At 38.3% G+C, this 22173-nt stretch overlaps 1 long non-coding RNA gene across 1 annotated transcript; it reads left to right on the forward strand.

The window, feature by feature from the left end:
- Nucleotides 1-1185: 1185 nt before the first annotated feature.
- LOC145723244 (uncharacterized) lies at nt 1186-12720 on the forward strand. Its single transcript, XR_014148167.1, has 3 exons — nt 1186-1426; nt 11912-12011; nt 12443-12720. It is a non-coding gene; the product is annotated as an uncharacterized LOC145723244 (long non-coding RNA).
- The last annotated feature ends 9453 nt before the right edge of the window (nt 12721-22173 follow it).

Consider the following 22173-nt stretch of genomic DNA (forward strand, 5'->3'; position numbering starts at 1 on the left):
GCCATTCCTAGCAAGGGTACAGAGGAACTGGGAAGATGCCAAAGTAATCACTTTCCACTTGCTCAAGTTCTGCCTGCAGTTTTTCTTTTTTTCTTTTTTTTAAAGATTTTATTTATTTATTTGACACAGAGAGAGAAAGTACAAGCAGGCAGAGCAGCAGGCAGAGAGAGAAGGAGAAGCAGGCTCTCCACTGAGCAGGGAGCCTGACGTGGGGCTCGATCCCAGGACCCAGGGATCATGACCTGAGCCGAAGGCCGCCGCTTAACCGACTGAGCCACCCAGGAGCCCCATGCCTGCAGTTTTTTAATTGGTTATACTTTCCATTCCCCGTCCTACAGTGTTGCTGAGCTGCTTGGAAGGACTGCAAACTTTTACTTCAGAGAGGGGCTAGAAATCTACATCTAAAAGGTTAAGCTTAATGGGGAAATTAGGAATAGTCTGTACAGACAAACATCAACCAATATGCTCTTGAGAACAGGAAAAAGCAGTTAATTGCATCTGTGGTAAATAATTCATAACAATAGCTACTATTTATAGAGTATAAACTATGGTAGGCAAAGTACTTAAGTGATTTACCTACATAAATTCATTTAGTCCTCACATCAATCCTATAATGTAGGTATAATTATTATGCCCATGCTCCAGGAGAGAAAGCTTGCAATGACCAGGTCAGTTGCCCCAGTTCACACAGCTGACATTTGAATCTAAGTCTTACTCCACAAGTGGCACGTTTAGTCATTATGCTCTACTCTACTCCAAAGAACACCATCTAGGTGTAATCATTACAACAAACAACTGAGGCTCCTTCGAGTGTGAAAAGAAGGCAAAATAAAACACTGCCCATTAAAACATCTGTGTAGACTATTTCTTCCCCAAGCCTTCAGTAAAACCTTAGGCAGGTGCTATGGCCCTCAGATAGCAAAAGAAAAAAAAAATCTCTTTTATTTCTAAATGCAATGACAATCTCATTTCAGACTTAATATGGCCAGTCCATGGTAATAATCAAGACTCAAAGCTTTATTTGAGGTTAAAGTTTTTATTTCACCTTACTACAATAAGTTGTCTCTGACTCATCCAACTTGAGAGCAGCAGCTTGAGAGGGGGTGAGGAAGGGGAAGAGTGGGAGGAAGAAGATATATTAGGGGCAGGAGGCAGGAAAGGTTTAACGTTACTAGTAATGTCACACAGTCATGATCTCACTTTGTTGCTTTCTGAGCTTGGCAGACATCCAAAGCTGACTCATAGTCTCTTGAGGAGCTTTCATGTGTTTCTCAAAGATTTCCCCACTGGGAACCTCCAGATACATTTCTGAGGTTAAGGCAATGTCTCTTTTCTAGGTGTCTGCTTATAATTTCTCCTTGGACCATGGACATCCAGCAGTCTATTCTGTTGGGAGCCCTATCTTCCCTCTAGGAAGCCGTCTTGGGTGAGTATCCATGCTGGGTTCCAATTTGAGCCCTGCAATTAATCACTGGGAAACATGTGGTTGCATGCTGCTCTTTACCAGGGCAGCCTCCACCATTTCCCACATTTGGACTGTTCTTGAAATAGATATGGTATTAGTCTATGTATTCCACAGAGTTTTAGAGACAAAGGTGAAACTCCGAGTAGTTTCCTTCATATCCACTTACTTGGCTTGAGGTAAGGGGTCAGAACACCTCTCTTGTCCCTCATGGTGGTGAAGTATGTGTGTTTGAGTCAGAATCAGTAGTGAATTCCATAGCATTCCAGTAACTCCAAAAAAACTCCCTCTAAAAATAGTCCTCTTGGCCTCTCCAACCTTCTAAATATCCTTGAGGCAGTCATTATGCTAAAGGTTGCCAAAACAAATTTCCAGAATACTTCTTTTGCAAGTCATGAGTATATGACCTGGCTTCTCATTTTAGATCATGGGGGTATTTGGCACCTATTTTTTGTTCTTATTCTTTGGGGTCTTAGTTGAAACTGAGATAGGAAAACCCCATTTCAACATCCTGTTATAAATACTTTTATGTTTTGGTTATAAGTTTCTTATAGGGAATAGAAAATTTAAAAATGAAGAGTTGTTCTGTTTTTTTTCCAAATAGCTGTTTCTGCTTTTACAATGACATTTTCTTCAGACAGAGCAAGAAGTTGAAATGGGACAGCTCAGATACTAAATGCTTAGGCCTTTTCAGCTTTTAACCTGAAATTATTCTTCCATATTTGAGAATAAGCTTATCCTCTACCATTTCCATTCCAAATCTTAGAGCTTCTGAACCCTCAATTAAGCCTAGCTAACTTAATTATCTCAGCTAAGTGTTTCTTTCTCATTCAGCTTATAGTTCATTTATCCCTTTCTGGGATATGAGTCATTATGATACAGCTATATAACCAATAGACTTGTTTATCTGGAAGTCATTTTAATGTCTTTGAAAGACTGAATTATCATAGCTTATCTGACTTCCGTATAGGCGGACAGAAAGAACTGAATTCAATCCCAATAAAGAATTCTCTTCTTGGCCTTAATCCTCTTTGACTGCCCTACATCAATTGCATATTAAAGCTCCTGACCACATCTCATTCCACTGAGTTGCCTCTGACTCTTCCAAGATTAGGGTGACTTTGTAGAAATATTCTCTTCCCTTGGCTTCAGTGGATGGTTCTCTTCCTACTTCTCAGGCATTCTTCCTATCTACTTCTTTGAATCCCCATCTGAATAAGTGTCCTTGGCCATTTTCTTCCTTTTTTTTTTTTTACCCCTTAGCAACTGCATCCATACCCTGGTGTAATGGCCATCCATGTATAATTAATTCCCCTAGTGTCATCTTTACTTTCTTCTTTGTTCCTTTGCACCTACTGGTGTATTTACTTTTACTGTGGCTCTGGTCATATCAAAGTGCAATCATCTGCCTGGAAGACTGTCACTGCACCTTGACTATTAGATCATTGAAGTTAGAGATACGGTTTCTTATTCACCTACCCAGTACCTGACATATAGTTGGTGCTCAAAAAAGTTTGAATAAATGAGTACAGGTTCTCTGTCTTTATCCTGCTTGCTGTATAACATCTGCATGTTTGGTCAGTCCTTCAAACCAAACATAGATAAAACAAATGGAATCATTTTTAACTACCAATCCTTCCTTCTGATTTCCCAGCATCAGTCCCATAGGGCTCACCTTTGATTCTTCTGTTGGCCTTATCTACCTCATGTAAACAGTCATCAAGTCCTGTCTATTCTACCTGGCAATATTTTGCATTTATTTCATTCTATTATTCTATTATTGCATTGCTTTCATTTCTAACTTCTGAATCTTCATTACTATTGGTCTGGACACTTCTATTAACTTTCTAAATACTGCGGCAGAGAAAACATAGTTTTGAAATCAGACAGATCTAGGTTCATATCTTGAGTCAGCTTTTAGATGAAAAGCCATATAGTTAACCTTTTTGAACTTCTGTTTCCCCATATATGATTTGCATTATAATCATTGATTAACTCCTCCACTAGATATAAACTCCTCTAGGGCAAGAAATGTGTCTTGCTTGACTTTTTATTCTCATAAATCAACCATGGCTCCTGGCATACAGCTGCTAATCATTGATGCTATTTGCTGAATGATTGAAAATGATAATATCTACATCACAAGGCTAACATAAGAAATAAATTAAATGTGATAAATGTGACTATATGTCAGGAAGCCCAAACAGCTACGTGGAGGGGCCCATGTTGAGGATAACCAAGACCCCCAGCTAACACCACTAGATGAGCTATCAATCAGCAGCCAGCACCAGCTTCCAGCCATGCAAGTGGTGTCATTTTGGACTTCCCATTCACCCTGGCACTCCAATCAACACCATAGGAAACAGAAAAACCACATAGTCAATTGACAGAGTGTTCATATATAATAAACTGTTATTGTTTTAAGTAACTAAGTTTTGGAGAAGTACAGAGATAGGGTACAACTGTAATATAAAACCTAAAACATATGGTATTGATTTTGAGATTGGACTGTGGGGAGGAATGAACAGGAGTAAGGAGACTCAGTAGAGGCTGAAAAGGCAATGAGGAAATTAATACTGGGGACTGAAGGAAAGGCGACCAGTCTTAGGTAGTAATGGAAGATTTGGCAGCCCTGTCACCTACTGTAACATGAATGATAGAAAACGTAATTAATGAACTTGTGGATTTGCCAAAGTAATTTCCAGGAATAATGTTGAAAGTGTCAGTTGTCTTCTTTTAACTGCTGATAATGGAGTGATGAAAGAGAAAGAAGACCCAAAGAAACAATTTGGATTTCAAGCAAAATTTAGAGGAAATTTTCTAATCCAAAAGTTCCAAGCTTAGAAAATAAAACTGTTTCTCATTCCAAGCCTCTCCAGATGGCAAAAAGTTGGCAAAGTAAGAAATGATTCTGGGAAAAAAATCAAACCCAGGGTGATGCTAGTATAATGTGGTCTCAGGTCAAAGCCAAGTCAAGGATGTGTCTGTAAGATTATTAAGACCTCATAAAAATTAAAGCCCATGTCTCTTACACTCTCAGTTAGATTAAAAAGAAAAGCTTCTAAAAATTTTAAGGGTGTGCTTAATAGATGCTTCAGGTGGAAAAAAGAGCTTGCAAAAATTTTAGGGACAGTGTTCCACAACCAACCCTCACCCCAAGGTTGGAAGGGCCCTATCTTTAAGAGTAAATATAGCTTCGGTTTGCAGATGTTAACCCCCCAAAGTGTGTGTGGCTGCCATCCAAGGATGCTCACTCTAGTAAGAGTCATAGGAAACCTACAAAGTTTCTAAGAGAAATACCAGAAGGAAGCTCTGCTTATTTAGACTAAAAGGGACTGAGATAGTTAAAAATTAATCAAGGCATCTGGGCCCCAACATTCTTTGGTCAAGAGCAGAATGACAAAACTTCTCAACTACAAGTGTGGGCTATTTCTGTGGAAAAGAAAGGATGATTCAGTGGGAAAAGCCTAGAATTTAGAAGGTGGAGCCAAAAACCAAGGGGAATCACTCAGAGGGAGCAGAACTGGGTCCTAATCAATGTACATTGCCCAATGCTGAAGCAGGAAGGATAAGCAACATGTGTCTGGCTGGGTATCAGAATTTCCATAAACAGTGACTGCTAAGTATAACATATTCCTCCTTTATGAATTAGAATGTGTATTATGGTGATCCTAGCTCCATCTTCTCACTGTTGGGAATAGGATTGGGGTAGATAGTTCAGAGGTTTCTGAAACCAAGATGAAAAAAATCTTTGACCTTGAGTCTGAACCTGGTGTTAAAATGGGATAAATCTGGGTATAGTAGGGTAAGAATACTTTTCATGTGAGAGGAATATGAATTGTTATAGAGAAAGGATAGTGGTAGACTGTCTTTGCAAAGATGATCGCAACAGTATCTGCTATCCCACATATCTTTGCAATATAATCTTGCGGCTCCCTTATCAAGCTCTGGAGTATATTTCCCCTTTCCTTAAATTTAGCATGATCCTGTGATCTTTTTTGAAAAAGAGAATAGAATAGATATGCTGTGTAACTTCTGAGGCTGGTACTTAAAACATGTTATGGTTTCCACCTTTGCCACTTGGAACACTCCTTAGATCCTCACTCCTACTCTGTGAGGAAGTTGAAACAGCCCCAAGGAGAGGCTTGAGGCTCCTGGCTTGTGGCACCACGTGTGTTCCCTGTCAGCAATCAGTACCAATTCTGAACAACATAATTGAAATCATTTTGGACTGTCTACCCTTCTTAGCTCCCCAGCTGACACCACTGTCAATCAGAAGTACGCAGAGAATCTTGTGCAATAATAAATTGATATTGCTACTAACTCTTGGAGTGCTTTGGTACACAGTGATAGATTATAGAAACAGTGGACATTTTTAGAGACAGACTGTAAATATCCCAAGTCACTATGTGGGGGCCAGTGGAATGGTCAGAACAGTCAGGTCAGAGTTTTCTATGACCTTCCGTAGTTGACCTTGTGGAGCTGATTATGAATCACCAATGATATTTACATGTCTGGGGCTCAGTGAATCTTTTGAGGTTTGGAATTCCTGGTATCTGATAAGAGTATCTGGTTTAGTAAAAACTTAGTAAGTGAAAACAAACCTCAATGTATGTATACAGGAATACTTAGGTCTTATATTTATTTCTAAATGTTCAGAAACAGGGAATATATACTCAATTTATTTCTCAATCTACTCTCAATTTATTTTGTTGGGCTTTTCCCACTATTTCCTATCAGTCAAAACAAACTATTCATTTCCCCAAAATAGCCTTTCCTCTTCAGACTCCATTTTTTTGCTTTAATCATTTACTCAATCATTGATGTAGAAGTTCTCTGTAAATTAGAGGGGACTATAACCTTTTATAACTCTGCATTAGATTTTATGGATATATTTTCTCTACAAAATTATAAAATCCTAAAGAGCAATGGATGTCGATTTTAGTTTTGTTCCAGCCTCCATGCATAGTTGGTAATCAAAAGCATTATATATATGTATGTATATGGCTGTCTCTCTATCATCTATTGTATCTAAGTTCCAGATAAACCTATATGCAATCCCTATAAATCCAAACTCTTTGATGGAATGAATGAGGCCCTCCATGACTGGTCCGCTGGCCTTTCTCCAGCTTCATTTCTGGCCTCTCAACTGCTCTCACTAGGGATTTGCAGTGATGAAAACTACAAAAAACAAATAACAAATAAATAAACAACCGCCCCCCCCAAAAAAACCCAGACAACAGGTTCAAAGGATTCGAGGCAGCCATAAATAACAAATATCTATTGTGTAGAATCTGTGACAGAAATTGCTATTGATTTCTCAAGATTCATTCTCCCCTTTCTTTAATAATAGAACCTTTGAATGTTAGCTGGGTATTTGACCATCTGAAATAGAAACTACATTTCCCAGCCTTCTTTGAAGCTAGATATGACCAAGTAACTAATCTCCCTCCACTGAGATATAAATAGAAGTATCATGTGCAGCTTTTAGGAAATGTTCCTAAAAGTTGAGGCTGAGAACTTTCACAGATTTTTCTCCATCCTCCTGCTGACTTGTGGACCTCACGGCACTGAGGAAGTCATCTTGAACCATAGGGTGAAAGCCTCATGTTGAAGATGGTAGAACAATAAAATATAAGGAGTCTGGGTCTCTAATAATCACAGAGTTACAAGACAAGCTCTGAAATGTTTATCTCTAGAGTTAATTTATATCTGAGAGCAATACTTTTGAAGCTGCTGTTATTTGAGCATCTTTATCTCTTGTAGCTGAAACTAGTCTTTTCTAACACCATGCCTAAACTGGGAGGATTGTTGAATGAGTAATCCCCCCAAGTATGAGGGAACAAGACTCTTATTTCGGTTGAAATTTAAGTCTTTGGTTTTCTATCTCTGGATCAACTCAACTCACACATAGAAAATTATCACTTTCATAAATAAAAAGATTTGAGTTCACTTTCAGTTTTTTTGTTTGCTTTCCATTTAATCTAGTTGAAACTGCCTTTGTATGACTTTTTGACAATAGCATCACTTCCCTAATACCCATTTCAAGTGAAAAATCACTGAAATGTGACATGCAGTTTCAGAGAAAAGGAGAGAAAAAAGAGCAGCATTTTCTTCTATGAAAGGATAACAAAGTGCTGATTCCAAGCACTGTCCCTACCCATTCTGTCCTTTCCCTGGATTCCTCCACCCACCTTATTTCCCAAGTCCCTTCACAGGGATGATGAATGGAGGACACTGGCATTTTAACTGCTACCAAGTTGTCAACATTTCCAAGATTATCTCATCTGGCTCATGTATGAAGCTTCTTCCTGGTGCTAAGGCAGCCATGGCAGGGCCCCTTGATGCCCATAACCTTTGCTGATGGCCGTATGATAGATAGCACATCAAGCATCAGGTATGATAAACTTTTGCTATGCAAACACCCAAATACTCGTGCTCAACTTAAAAAATGGGAATAGGGATGCCTGTCTATATAATTTCTGATTTGGCAAAGAAGGTAGGATGTCAAGGGAGCATTGTCAGTAGCAAAAGCAATGGATATGCTTTATGTTTTCTGAAAAATGTATCTATTCAGCCAATTGAAAAGTCAAAAGAAAGATTAAATCACTAGTTGCCTTTATTATTAAAATAATTCATTAAATTTGTTTTGTTTTAGGAGTCAAGTTCTCTGTAAACCTTTTTATTCCTGTTAAGATTGTTTTCCTTTGTGCTTACCCTGCCCTCCATGTCTTAAATGTCCTCCCTGTTCTTCTCTAATACAGCATATTCTCTACTTCCCTTGAGATTTTGTCATAAGGCCTTGCTTTCTGCAATAAAAAAGTTAAAAACCAACGAACCACCCCCAAGTTAGGGTACCTGGTGGCTACCCGTGATAGGTATAGACAGATTAAAGAGAAAATCAGGATGGTGATTATGATGAGCAGAGGGGGCTTCTTTTGAAGCATGGAATTCTAGTCCCAGATAATTGCTACTCAGAATGATACATAGGCTCCCACACTTTATAATTTATTTGTAAAGGTAAGTCATTGACTTCTTTGTAAATATGAGTGAGTGATCCATCAGAAATTACTCCAAGCAGCCTTGGATATTTTGAGAGAAAAACCAAGCCACATCATTTCATGTCTACTCTGTGGTGAACACAATCACTGGGTATGGGATCATGATTAAGACAGAACCCCTGTCTTAGAAGACTCCTATTCTGGTGGGGAATACAGACATAGGGTTATTCCAGAAACTTGGTTTGTAAAAAGGAAACAACTTGAGAGTAGGAAAATTAAAGGAAAGATGCATTTTAAAATTTCAAGATTTCATATATGCCAAAGAACTCAACAAGAGCACTTCTCAGTATTTATCCAAGAGAAATTAAAACTTGTGTTCATACATTCACATTCATGTTCATTGCAGCATTATTTATAATAGCCAAAAGATGTGAACAACCAGATGTCCTTCAGTGTGTGAATAAACAAACTGATACATTCATATAATGGGATACTACACAGCAACAAAAAGGAATAATAGACCATCAACAAGTGCAAGAACTTGGATAGATCTCAGGAACATTATGCTGAGTGAAAAAAGCAATCTCAAAAGATTTCATACCTTATAATTCTATTTACATAACAGTACTAAATAGTACAACTATAGGGATGGAGAACAAGTCAGTGGTTGCTAGGTTAGAGTTGGGGGGAGGGTCTGACTATCAAGGGGTAGCATGAGGGAGTTTCTTTGTGGTGATGGAACAGTTTTATGTCCTGATTGTGGTGGAGGTTACATGATTCAGTGCATCTATATGTGAGATAAAATGTCATAATATTATAAGTAAATACAAAATGAGTGTAGATAGAAATGAATCAGGTTTGTAGTTAACAATATTGTACCAATGTCAGTTTTCTGATTTTGATAATGTATTGTAGTTATGTAAGATGCTACCTTTGGGAAGGTACAGCCTGGTGAGGGTATGAGGAAATTCTGTACTATTTTTGCAACTTCTTGTGAGTCTTAAATTATTTCAAAACAAAAAATTTAAAAATTAAAAATATTCCATTTATGATTTATGAGTCATGGGGCAGACATTCAGCCAACTGTCTTGGAGTACTGGGACTAGGGAATAGGAAACCATCTTGAGGAATACTCTTTCTCTTATTGTTGCTTCCCTTGGTCATGACTACTTCATTCTATCTTCAAAATGGACTTTTTTTTTTTTCTTTTTCCTTTTCTTTTACTTCTCCAACCCATGTGACACAAAGTGGGCAATTTGCAGTGTCTTAAGTTTTTAAATCCTCTCCATTCACCAGACCAGACCAAGATAAAACTGGAATTTCCTGATCTACCTCTCTGAGTAATACACTTGATTTCACAGTGCCTGCTCACTTCCCATGACTTCCTCTAGCAATTTTACTTTGGACTATCTGAGCTCTCTAAGAGAGAGTTCAAACCCTTCAATTCCCTAACATCGTTCATTTTGGCTTCTGTTTGTTCTACATAAGTGGATACATATTGAGCTTGAGTTTCTTACATGAGGTTTTATCATCAAAAGTAAAAATAGATCTTTATCTTTACATTTGCAAATGACCCGGTCAAAATACTTTTTTCTTGATCCTCTGACATTTTTGCCTTCCAGATAACCAAAAGGCAAAATGATGGCTCAAATAACCTCAAAAGCCTGTCTCCAACCCCACCCCCGCCCTGCTATATTTATAAAGTCTCCCTTGTGTGCAGGGCTCTGTCCTGGGGAAAGAAGCAAGTACAAATATGGGCAATGTACAACCCGATGAGTAAGGTGGAGACATGCAAACAGGCTATTATCATACAGGGTAGATAGTGAGGTGCTGTGAGAAAGGCACAACAGATTATGGACTTCAGGAGAAGTTTTTTGGGGGAAGGATTCTTGTGACCAGGGAAAAGAGAAGAATACATTTGAAATTGAGCTTGAAGAATCAGTGGAAAGTGAATACATTACAAAAAAGGGAAAAGAATTCCCTATAAAAATCCTGTATGGTAAACAGTGGAAGCTCAAAAACTTTGTTCAATGAGTAGATGCCCACTACATTAATGACAGCATAAAGCACCCAGTTTCTGGGTGAAGGGGCTGAAAGGCCATGAGAGGAGTTATGTGGGGGCTTTGGGGGGTAGATAGGAAGGAGTACAATGAGAAGTATTATTGTGGTGTGGGTTTTTTTTTTTTAATTATTTTGTTGCAACAGTTTCTCTATACTATTAATAACAAAGTATAAAAACAGATTTCACTTACTTCGTTAGGCTGATCCTTAATGGAAATTTCTATTGCCAAATGCTTTAGTGTCTAAAACATCATGGATTTTCAATCTAAAAGCCATGGCCCGTCTCACTTCTTATCACACTGAGTCTTAACCCACAGGGGATTTTTCTATTACTTAAGCCAGTGGCAGAGGGAGAAAGCTCAGGTCATCTGAAGAATTGATACCACGGAGAGAATGACTGAGAGCATTTTTCCTTTGTTGGTCTATTAGATACATCCCGGTTTTGTTTTTATTTGTGTGCTTCTTCTAACACACAAATTGCTCCAGGTCTTGTAATGTGTATCTTTAACTTACCTCGGTCTACTTTAATAACATAATGCTACTTCACATAGAACACAGGGGCCCCTCACAACAGTCTATCTCCACCCCCTACTCCCCATTACTTGTACAAGTGTTGTGAAGCATTTTAGTACTACATTTATAAACCCTACCTTTTGTTTTCATTTTGGCTTTAAAAAATCAATAACTTTTAAATAAAGTTGAACATGAGATTAAAAAGCCTTACACATTTGCCACATATTTGTCATTCTGGTACCTTTTATTCCTGTTTTTAGATCCAAGTTCCCATCTGGAATCATTTTCCTTGAGCCCGAAAAACTTCCTTATCATCTTTTAACATCCAGGACAACTGGCAACAAACTTCTCTCAGCTTTTATTTGTCTGAATATGTCTTTATTATGCCTTCATGTTTAAAGATATTTTCGCTAGATTTTGAATGCTAATTTGGTGAATAATTTTCCACCACTTTTAAGGTGGTTTTTCATTTTCTCTTGGTTTATCCTATTTCTTCTGAGATGTCTGTAGTAGTTGTTTTCTTCATTCCTCTGTATGTGCCATGTCTTTCTTCCTCTGACAGGTGTAAAATTTCATTATCATGGTTTTCAGGAATGTATTTATGACGTGTCTTGGTCTGGTTGGGTGTGTACATGTATGTGTGTATGTGCATGTGTTTGTGTGTTTATGTCAGTATATCCTCCTTAGGGTCCCATGAACGCCATATATCTGTAGATTTAGTTTTCATTGCATTTAGAAAATTTTGGGGTGTTATTTCTTTACCCTATCCTTCTGGGATTCCATATATACATATGCTAGACCACTTGGCATTATCTTATTGGTCACCAAAGCTGTATTCATTGATTCATTGCTTAATCTTTCCTCTGTTTTTCAGGTTGTATTGTTTCAATTACAGTGTCTTCAAGTTCATTGATCTTTACTTGTACATTAATCTAATTGGCCGTTATTCCCATCCACTGAATTTTTTACTTCAGGTATTTTATTTTTCATGGTTAAAATTTCCACTTGGAACCTTCTGATATCTTTCCTTTCCCTTCAAATTATATTCATATTCTTTGTTTAACTCTTAAACATAGTGAACATATTCATAAAAGTAGTTTTAAAGACTTTTTCTGATAATTTTTTATTTCTGTCATATCTTTGGTCTATTTCTATTGACTGATTTTTCGCCTGATTCTTGGTCAAATTGTCCTTTATTTTTCATGGTTAGTAATTTTTTGTTTGTACGTTAGACACTATAAAGTTTATATTATTCAGGCTTCTACTTTTTTAGGCTCTTACTATTGGCACTTACTTCTTACAAAGAGTGTTAAAAATGTTTTGGCAGGCTTTAAAGTTACTTAAAGATTAATTCCACCATTTAAAGCATTATTATTAATAGTCTACTGTGGTTTTTTTTTTATAGGCCAAGCTTTACCCTACTACTGAATGCCCCACTCTAGCTGATTGGAATTCATTTGAACTCTGGATATTGTTCTCCCTGAGAATTCTTTGTCTGGTTTATAGATTTTCACTTTATGCATGTGTAGCTAATATTCAATAGCAGGTTCCAAGGTCCCTGGTGCAGATTTCTGAAGCTTTGTCACAATGTAGTCCTCTTCCCTCTGGTACCCATCCACAATTCTAGCTACCCAGTGTTCTGACCTCCATCTCTACAATGCAATAAAAACACCAAGATCTGTCTGTTTGGGCTCCTTTGCTCTCCATCAAACTCCAGGAGGTGATTCTAAGCAGAAAACCTGATTTGTTTTCCTTCTCTCAGGAATCAGTTCTGTGCTGCCTGTGGTCCAGTGTCTGAAAACAGTTGTTTTATATATTTTGCTTAATTTTCCAGTTGTTTACATCAGAGAGCAAATCTTGTCATGCTTATTCCCACCTGACTGGAAAGCCAAAATTTCCGTATATTCTTCTGGGAAGTCTGCCTTTTGCACCTGCAATGAACTAGACAGTGCTCCTCTCTCCATATGGTGTAAAATATGTGATTATTACAATTCATCACGTTTCTGAATGACACACTGGTCTTTATCTTATTTAAGTTATCCTGGAAACTAAAATGTCCATAGCCACTTAAAAGAGAAGGTGGCATTAGGTAGAAGCTAGACCTGAGCAGTGGAAGGAATGCCCTGACGTAGAGTCCCAAGTCCTTGAAGGGGGATGATAGAGACCTTAGCTGTAGTCAAGGATGGTGAATAAAAAGCTACACATTAAAAGCCCAGGAATACAACATCCTGACTTTGTGGCTTCTAAGACCTTGGGGCTGACAGACCAAAAAGCTACAGGAGCAGACAGGGCTCTCCTCTTCCACCTCTGCCCTGGGGTAACCCCTACACTCATTGAAATACATTTGCATTGTGGGTACAATCCTCCCATCCCCACAACTCCATGGAGGAAAGGTTGCTGGGATAGTTCCAGTACACACCTGTGGGGTCAAAAAGTCCTCCTCCCAACCTGTGGGAGGAGTTTCCAGAATGATTGGAAATAGTTTCCATTAGAGACCACCCCACTGTATGTCACAGCTCATCCCAGCCCAGAGAGACCCATAACAATCTCAAAACAATTCCGAGGCCAGGTCCACCTGGAGGAACTTGCCCTGCTCTCCCACCTTGAGAGTGTAGTTTCACTTTAGTAAACTGCTTTATGCTTGTCACTTTCCTTCTGGATGTCTTTATTCAAGCCCAGATCCCCACTTAAATCTTCATGGGAAATCCAAGGACAGAGACCCCTATTCACACAACACAGATTCTCTCACCTGTAACAGTGATACTTGAAACAAAATTTTACAAAAGCTTTACCTCCAGTTTCCATTTAAACCTGCCTTTATGGGGTTCTAATGCATAGCACATATATTTGGTTTAGCTACTGGCTGTTTGATACATTTTCCCCATTTTCAGTAGCTTGCCAGATCAGTTTGTGCCCAGTGGTGACTGAAGCAGTTAGTGTAATACTACCTATTGTAATGCTACATAATTTATGTTTAATTTCAAAATTCAATGAATACCAGGTTTCCCCTGTTATTCAAAAGTAGAGCATTCCTATGAAACATTGGCAAGAGTATCCCCCACTTTCTGCATTAGTACGGTAATAGCAGTTTTCATCGGATTTCTTTTGGTTAGTGAAAACAGGTACTAACATAGGTCTTTTGTGAGAACAAAGTGGTATGATGCCAACTTTTGGAAAGCAGGAGATACATGTAGATGCTACCAAAAAATAGACACTTTCATAAATGCACAAAATAAATCATGAATATCACTTCCAAAGAGGGTTCCAGGTTTAGAGAGTTTTAGTCGGACAAACAGTGGAAAGGAGGAGAATGCAGAAAGAGGGAGGAGAGAATAAGTAGCAAGGAATTCAGCAAAATATATATTTCCTGTATGTTTCGGGGCCCTGTCTCACAAAATAAGGCCCAGGGGGCATTCACAAATTTATATAGTCTTCTATGTTGGTGTATACCCAAAGGAATTAATCTTTCAGTCTCTTTGTATCTAACAATAAAAAGCTTTCCCTGGTTTTCTTCCTCTCTTCAATCTTTACAAGGCGATTTCAAAATAATATCTATTCTGTAAATATATGAGCATATAGATCAAACGTAAGTTGACAGATTTCTATGTAAAAATCATTGATTAATAGTAACCTGTGGCAGAGTGTGGAATGGCAAATGGGCAAAGAGGCAGGAAGGGGCTTGAAAGCCATTCAGCTCGGGGTCCATCAAGATCAACTCCATTAGTTACTAAATTACTTAATGATTTTATTGATGACTTGCTATAAGATTTACAGGTGTTTGAAATGAATCTTTTTAGCTTGCAAAATAAACATTAAAGGTGGGGGCAGAGCGAGATCTAGTGCTTGACCTATAAAAGGTAGGAGAACTCTGAAAGCAGAAACAGCAGAGAGACAAAGAACAGGCAGCGGCAAATTATAAATGAATCTGTAAAGCATCAGCCAGTTTTAAAAAAAAAAACAACCAAAAAGTTCTATTCTGTAATATCCCTGAAGATAGATCTGCCTCCAGTTGTTAGTGGAGCCTTTTGATTTTAGGGGTTTTTATTGTTTGTTTTTTGTAATGGTATTTGATGGATGTCAGCAAGAACTAAAATGTGTGTGTTGTGTTGTGTGTGTGTTTCAGTTCTCCAAATTTAAATTTAGAACATGAAGGCATTAAAGTTTTTTTTTTACAAAGCAAAAGTTTATTTAATTAGACCAAAAATGGAACAACTATTTATGTGCCCTTGACCTCCCCATCCTTGTCCAGATGAGAGCACTTTGTCTTCCTTCGTCCTTTCCTGTTGAACTTGAGCAAGGCCATAAGGCTTCTTGCCTGCTGAAGCTCACACTGGCCTTCCTTACCTTGAACTCCCAATATTCATACAGTCGAATATAAAATTTGTTTTAAAGCAACTGGTCTTTATGATCCTTAAATAGATCATGTGTTATCACACTCATTGGAGGAATTGACTAACAAGATCCCCCAGGGCCAGCTCTCCTTTTTTTGTTGCTTCCCTTGCTGGGCACAGAGGGGCAGTGATTTATCTGGTGGTTTAGGTTCCAAAGGTCTCATAATAAATGTGGAGAGAAGAATCTCTAGTTTTAATAAATATTTCTACCAGTTATTTATTTAATATTAACATCTCCTGTGATAGTACTTAATTCTTCAACATAGGCTTATAGTAGGCAATAAGGACTCTGAAAATACTTAACTATAAATTCAAATACCTTTAGGGACCAGGCACGTCATAAGGCAAGCATTTGGGCCTATGACAAAAGGGATGTGAGGCTTGTGGAAAACCCAGAAAGCCTAACTTTTACATCAACTCTATGAAGTAAAAATAGCTTCTTAACTCCATTTTACAGATGGGAAACTGAGACAGAGAGAGATTAAGTGATTTATCCAAGGTCATAAAAGGGAGTTAGGATTAGAGCTAAATTCCATCCAGGCTGTCTGGCACCAAAACCTATGCTCTTGGTGGTCAGAAATGGAGTTGGATGCTACAAATAGCAGGAGGTCTATAAGGACTGCATGTTGCAGAAAGAGATAATACCCAAAATTGGTTCAACAATCTGGACCACATTCAAGGGGAAAAAAAAAAAAAGACTTTAATGCCAAAGCTCTTTCCTTTTCTCCCTCAGGAAACTCTCACATCCTTCTTGTTAGAGGAGGAGCCCATCCCCGAGTGAAGCCAAGTGAGGGCCAGCAGGAGCAAGTGCCCAGTGGGATCTCAAGCAGGAGTGGAGTCCTATAGGATGAGGGGTCCTGGAATGTGGTGGGGATGCTCAAAAACAAGCCAGAGGGATGCATGGAGAGAGAGAGAGATAGACCATCTATCAAGTATCTCCAGAATCCATCAGAGAACGAAGAAGCATTTCAATAGGCAATGCCCATATGAAAATATTGGGATTAAGTTGAGGCACGCACAAGGAAAATAATCCATTTAAAGATGGTTCTAAGACAGGAAAAAAACTAACAAGACATTTTGACTTCCTGAAATAAGAAATTAAATTTTTTTTCTAAAGATTTTATTTATTTATTTGACAGAGAGAGACAGTGAGAGAGAGAACACAAGCAGGGTGGGTGGGAGAAGCAGGCTTCCTGCCAAGCAGGGAATCCGATGTGGGGCTCGATCCAAAGACCCTGGGATCATGACCTGAGCCGAAGACAGACGCTTAATGACTGAGCCACCCAGGCGTCCCCCAGAAATTAAATTTCTTAAATACCTATTAAGAATGAACCATATTGGGTGCCTGGGTGCTCAGTTGGTTAAGCGTCTGCCTTCGGCTCAGGTCATGATCCTGGAGTCCCGGGATCGAGTCCCACGTCGGGCTCCCTGCTCAGCAGGGAGTCTGCCTCTCTCTCTGACCCTCCCCCCTCTCATGCTCTCTATCTCATTCTCTCTCTCAAATAAATAAATAAAATCTTTAAAAAAAATAAAAATAAAGAAAAAAAAGAATGAACCATATTAATTAACTTCTTCATTAAGAATACTGGAGTACACTACCCAGGTAGTTCATTCACTGCCATCATTACTAAAAGCCAGTCAGTAAGAAAGGCCATGAGCTTTTCCTACCATCCCATTCCTCCTCAGTTTTCATGCTCCCTTCCTGCCACTCCATGTCCTCTTACCTCCGCACACACCATAGGCTTTACCATATCCCTGAAATTTAAAAGAGCAGAGGCAGGTGCCTGAATATAGACCTTGCTTGACTTCTCTCTGGCTATACAGACTCTAATGAAAGAAATATGGTGACATAAGGACTCTATGCATGAGTGTTGATCAGTATCAGTCGGTCAGTACCTGCTTCAATGACCTTTATAATCCCAATCCCCAAGGTGGATGGGAAACTTAATTAGGGCATTTCAATCCCTGTAAGCACCTCTGATGAACAGGTAGTATATTGCAGTAATTCTGAAAAATGTTTTCCACTTCTGCAGATTTCCCAGGGGATGCTCTGTAAGCTAGACACACAAAATCTTTCTGCATTTTGCTCTTTTATCCACACTCTCTGATGGAGCTGATTGCAGTTGGCCAACTGGAAGAAGGGGAAGAAAGAAAAACCACTTCTAGTTATTTGCCAGGCTCAATGCTAAGTCATGTGGTTCCTGAGTTGTAGCTGAAGGGGGTGTGTATGCGTGTACATTACTGTTAACTTGGATCTATGTAACTGCACCTTGGGACAGGCAACGACTGAATGGGAAGTGGCTTTCACAGCTGAGTATCTTTTTAATTCTTCTTAACAAAACATGCACTGGTGTTAGTAGGGCTCTGTTGGTAATCATGGCTGGCTACATGATGTGGTACCTTGGCTGGTAATTCCCCTCAGTGGTTTCCAAGTGTTTGTGTATCCTAAGAACACATAAGCATCAGGATAAAAGGTTGGTCTCCCATTGGTGCAATCCAATGCTCTGATGTCTGGGTGCTTTGATGAAACGATGAGACATTCCAAAACTGTCAGAGCATCTGGGCTAGCTGCTTTAGGCCTCTGAAATGATTCTCTCTTCTAAGAGGCAATGGGCCAGGATTAAAAAAGAAGCCAAGTCACTTGGAAATGAACATACCTGTTTGGTGGAAAAGGGATTTTCCAGGCTTATTTCCCTGTAATTCTCCGGTATCTGTCCATGGCTGGAATTGATCATGTCCCCATATCTTCCCTTTAGCCTCATGTCAAAGCAACATGTCCTTTTCCTTGGAAAACTGCCTATTACAGGTCTGTACTGCAGACTGGTCCTCTTCCATTCCCTGTATTGGTATAACTCAAGGTTGTTTTTCTAATTCTAAGCTTAATTAAAAAAAGCTTTTTCATCAATAAACAAAGTTTGAACCCTTCTACACTGTAGGATCACATCTCCTATTTCTATGGCAACATCTTTATATAGGAGATCATTTCTTTTATCTTGACTGTGGATAGTGTTATTTAGTCTGTGGAAGGGTTTTATTATTAGTTTCCTAAACTCCCCCTATCCCAGCTCCAGCCCTAAGGTCCCTTCTTAACATCAGTTATCACCTTTATTTGATTAACTGTGTAGCTATTGAGTCAATCCTCAATAGCCATGCTCTCTGCCTAGCCATGGGCACCATCAATTACCTTTTAATATTTGGTTGTTTATTTATTCAAAAAGTATTTATCATTGCACCTGCTAGCTATAGGAAGCACGGCACAGTCCCTCTTTTCAAAGTCTAATAAAAAAGATAAATGAGAAGACATTATGGCTACAAGAAAGCACATTTGAGTCAGAGGACAATCTAAGAAAAGTAAGAGTTTAAAAATAATCTATTATATGGGGTGCCTGCGTGGCTCAGCTGGTTAAGTGTCTGCCTTTGGCTCGGGTCATGATCCTAGGGTTCAGGGACCGAGTCCCACGTTGGGCTCTCTGCTCAGCAGGGAACCTGCTTCTCCCTATCCCTCTGCTGCTCCCCCTGCTTATGCTCTCTCTGTCAAATAAATAAATCAAATCTTTAAAAAAATTTTAAAAATAGAGATAATCCATTATCTACATCCAAGTGTGTGTGTTGGAAGTGCTGAAGTAAATACATAGGATATGTAAATCTAAATTATGTTACTTACTGAGAGCATTGATTGTTGGACACCACTTGGTACATTAATTCACTAAACATGCTTATTTTAGTATATCTCTGTGCTAGGAATTGTACTTAAAGACCTTGCAGATACTAAGGTGATGCCAACTGTCCTCTACTTCAGGAAGGTTCCAGTCTAGTGATCCCAGAAAGTGACCCAAACATTGTATTAGGGTGGGAAACATGCTATGACATAGGAGTCACAGGAGGGCCTGGGCACTCAGATTAACTGGGGATAGCACAAATTTCCCAAGGAAGGCTTTATTTCTTTAAGATTGGGCTTTCTCCAAGTTGAAAAGAGGAAAGACATTCCAAACAGAAGAAAGAGTATGTGTGAAGTGTCAAACACAGAAAATTATCATGACTCTTTCTACATAGCAATAAACATAAACTAATAATATTACTCAGTAGGTTTTTTTGGAACGAGTTTGCTCTTTCAAAGCACCTGTAGTGCATAATGAAATTAAATCTGCATTTTGATTGGAAAAAAGAAAAGATGTGTATTGTTTCATCAGTCAAGAGGAAGCAAGCAAAACTCCACTGTCCTAAAGAGCTGTGTCTACCCTGGAACTCTGCTGCCATATTGCTGCTGGGATGAAGCTGGTGGAGGAATTGTGTCTTTCCTTTGAGATGAGAGCTTCACCCTGTGCTTTGTCAGGGTGGGCCTTGACCAGTGAGGGATGTGGTGGAGACAGCCACACTCCCCTTCATGCCTCACAAATGATAATTTAGATGTTATTTGGAGCTTTGCCACTCAGGAACATATTTCTAAAAACAATTTTTTTTTTAAAGATTTTATTTATTTATTTGAGAGAGAGAATGAGAAAGAGAGAGCACATTAGAGGGGGGAGGGTTAGAAGGAGAAGCAGACTCCCTGCTGAGCAGGAAGCCCGATGTGGGACTCGATCCTGAGACTCCAGGATCATGACCTGAGCCGAAGGCAGTCGCTTAACCAACTGAGCCACCCAGGCGCCCTCTAAAAACAATTTTAACAAACTGTTAACTCAGTGGAATTTCAGCTAGAAGCTAAAATGCATGCATATGGCCCGAGGGTAGTTACTCGAGAGACTTCCTTGGAATCAGCCTAGGTGAACCTACAAGATGTGAGAGCCTCTCAAGAGAGATTTAAAACTGAAACTGATTCTATCAAAACTGTCTCAGCTATACTGATAAATATTTCCCCATCCGGAAAAGTAGAAATACCTGAGAATGAAGACAAATGTGAAAATATTCTTGATATCAAAGAAGACCTGAGGTGTACAAACTTAATGTAGGACATAACTAGCAATTAATAGCCTTGTCAGTCTCTAGGCCCCTTCTTTGTGCTGCTCTATGAACACCGTTAGTAAAGCATGTAAATATTCCAAACGCTTGCTACATGATGGAACTAAATTAAATTTTACTTGTTTATTTTTAATCAATGGGGAAACATGAAGGACTGGTAGGCAGGTAGAATGGCCTTAGGCCACTTAGTTTTCAAGCTTTGGAATTAGAAATGTACTTTAGGCGTCCTCCCACCATTTCTTATTCCAACTATTAGTATGTTACTCCCTGCTGTACTTGGATTAATTGAGTCACTACTGGAAATTCTCTTTGATTTTCTTTACTAATTGAAAAAGAGTTCTAATTCCCAAGTTTCCCTGCAGGCTCCATGCAGACATTATTTTGGAAACCAACATGGAAGAGAGAAAATTGCTTGTGTTTTTTGTGCTTTTTTCTAGAAAACTGAGAGAAATGTTGACCAACCAAACTATGAACAGACTTTCAGGTTTGATATTCTATCAAGGTATATGTATATAGTGTATTATTGATCTATGCACTATTGTATAATTATTTCAATGTCAATCTAAAGGAAACATGCAAAGATGTGATCTTTCTTCATCTAAAGATGAACTGTAGTTATAGCACATTTTGTCACCCTGACCATCAGTATTTCATTAAAAGATAAATATTAAATTATATATACATGTATTTTTAAAAGGACTGAGTTCACAATGTTTTTGCTAGATCACATTGACCTGCATTTTGAAGCATTTGCTCCACTAGAAAATGTTTTCTCTTTGAAATTCTTCTAAGTGTAATGATTATTAATAATCTTGTCCTTTCCTTTAGAGAATTATGAATATTTTTGGTAAAAAGATTAATAAGCTGAAAGTGTTTTCTTTTAAAAATATAAGAAACATCCTTATATGCTCCACTTTTATTCATTGATTCTTAAATCTTTTTGTTAATATCTTAGACTGGTGTTAGAGTCTCTTTTCTGTTAACTCATATCAAAGCTCAAAAACAATTTATTCTTGGGATATATTTTTTAAACTCCAAATGCTCAGAATTAAGAATATTTAAGGATCTTTAAAAACAATAATTTTATTTCATGCTGACTAGATATAATGATTTAATGATTGCTTCATGGATACCTGGACAAGCTACCTGAAAACATCAGCTGAATCATGAGCACTTGAGGATTCTTAATGTGACAAAATTGCAAAGTCTGTGAACGTGGTCCTGGTGTTTCAGAGACACAAGACATTTTCAATTAGTCATTCAAATTCCTTTTCTGCTCTTCTCCTTTGTCTTTGTCTTCTTCCCCTAACTCTTAAAATTTTAAAATAAGGTAAAAGTTTCTTTGATATGAAAGATTGAATTAAATGACTTGCTAGAAATCATTTATTTGCAAGTAATAGAAAACCAAATTTCTACTGGCTCAAACAAGGATTAAACCAGAAGATTTTCAAGGACAATTATCTCTGAATTCATGTTCCAGGTAGCAGTGGTACTAATCAGTCTTCTAATTGCTATGATGATAGAAGACTGAAACAGGGAGAAGATTATAAAATATTTTGATGATGGAAGAAGCATTCTGAAATATTTATAAACTTTTTTAAATGATACACTCTGACTCAGGTAGGAGTCCATGGAGCAACCATCATGGCACCAACATATCTCCATGAGTTTGTGAACCAGGATTCTAAGCATCCATGAATAGAGATAAGGGAACCCTGGATTAGTAACAAAGGCAAACTATACATCTTTCATTATCATCTGATTTCCCATTTCCTGGACTGTAGAA

Source organism: Leptonychotes weddellii, chromosome 9 (assembly GCF_054177405.1).
Source record: "Leptonychotes weddellii isolate Sample4059 chromosome 9, ASM5417740v2, whole genome shotgun sequence".
Classification (NCBI taxonomy): domain Eukaryota; kingdom Metazoa; phylum Chordata; class Mammalia; order Carnivora; family Phocidae; genus Leptonychotes; species Leptonychotes weddellii.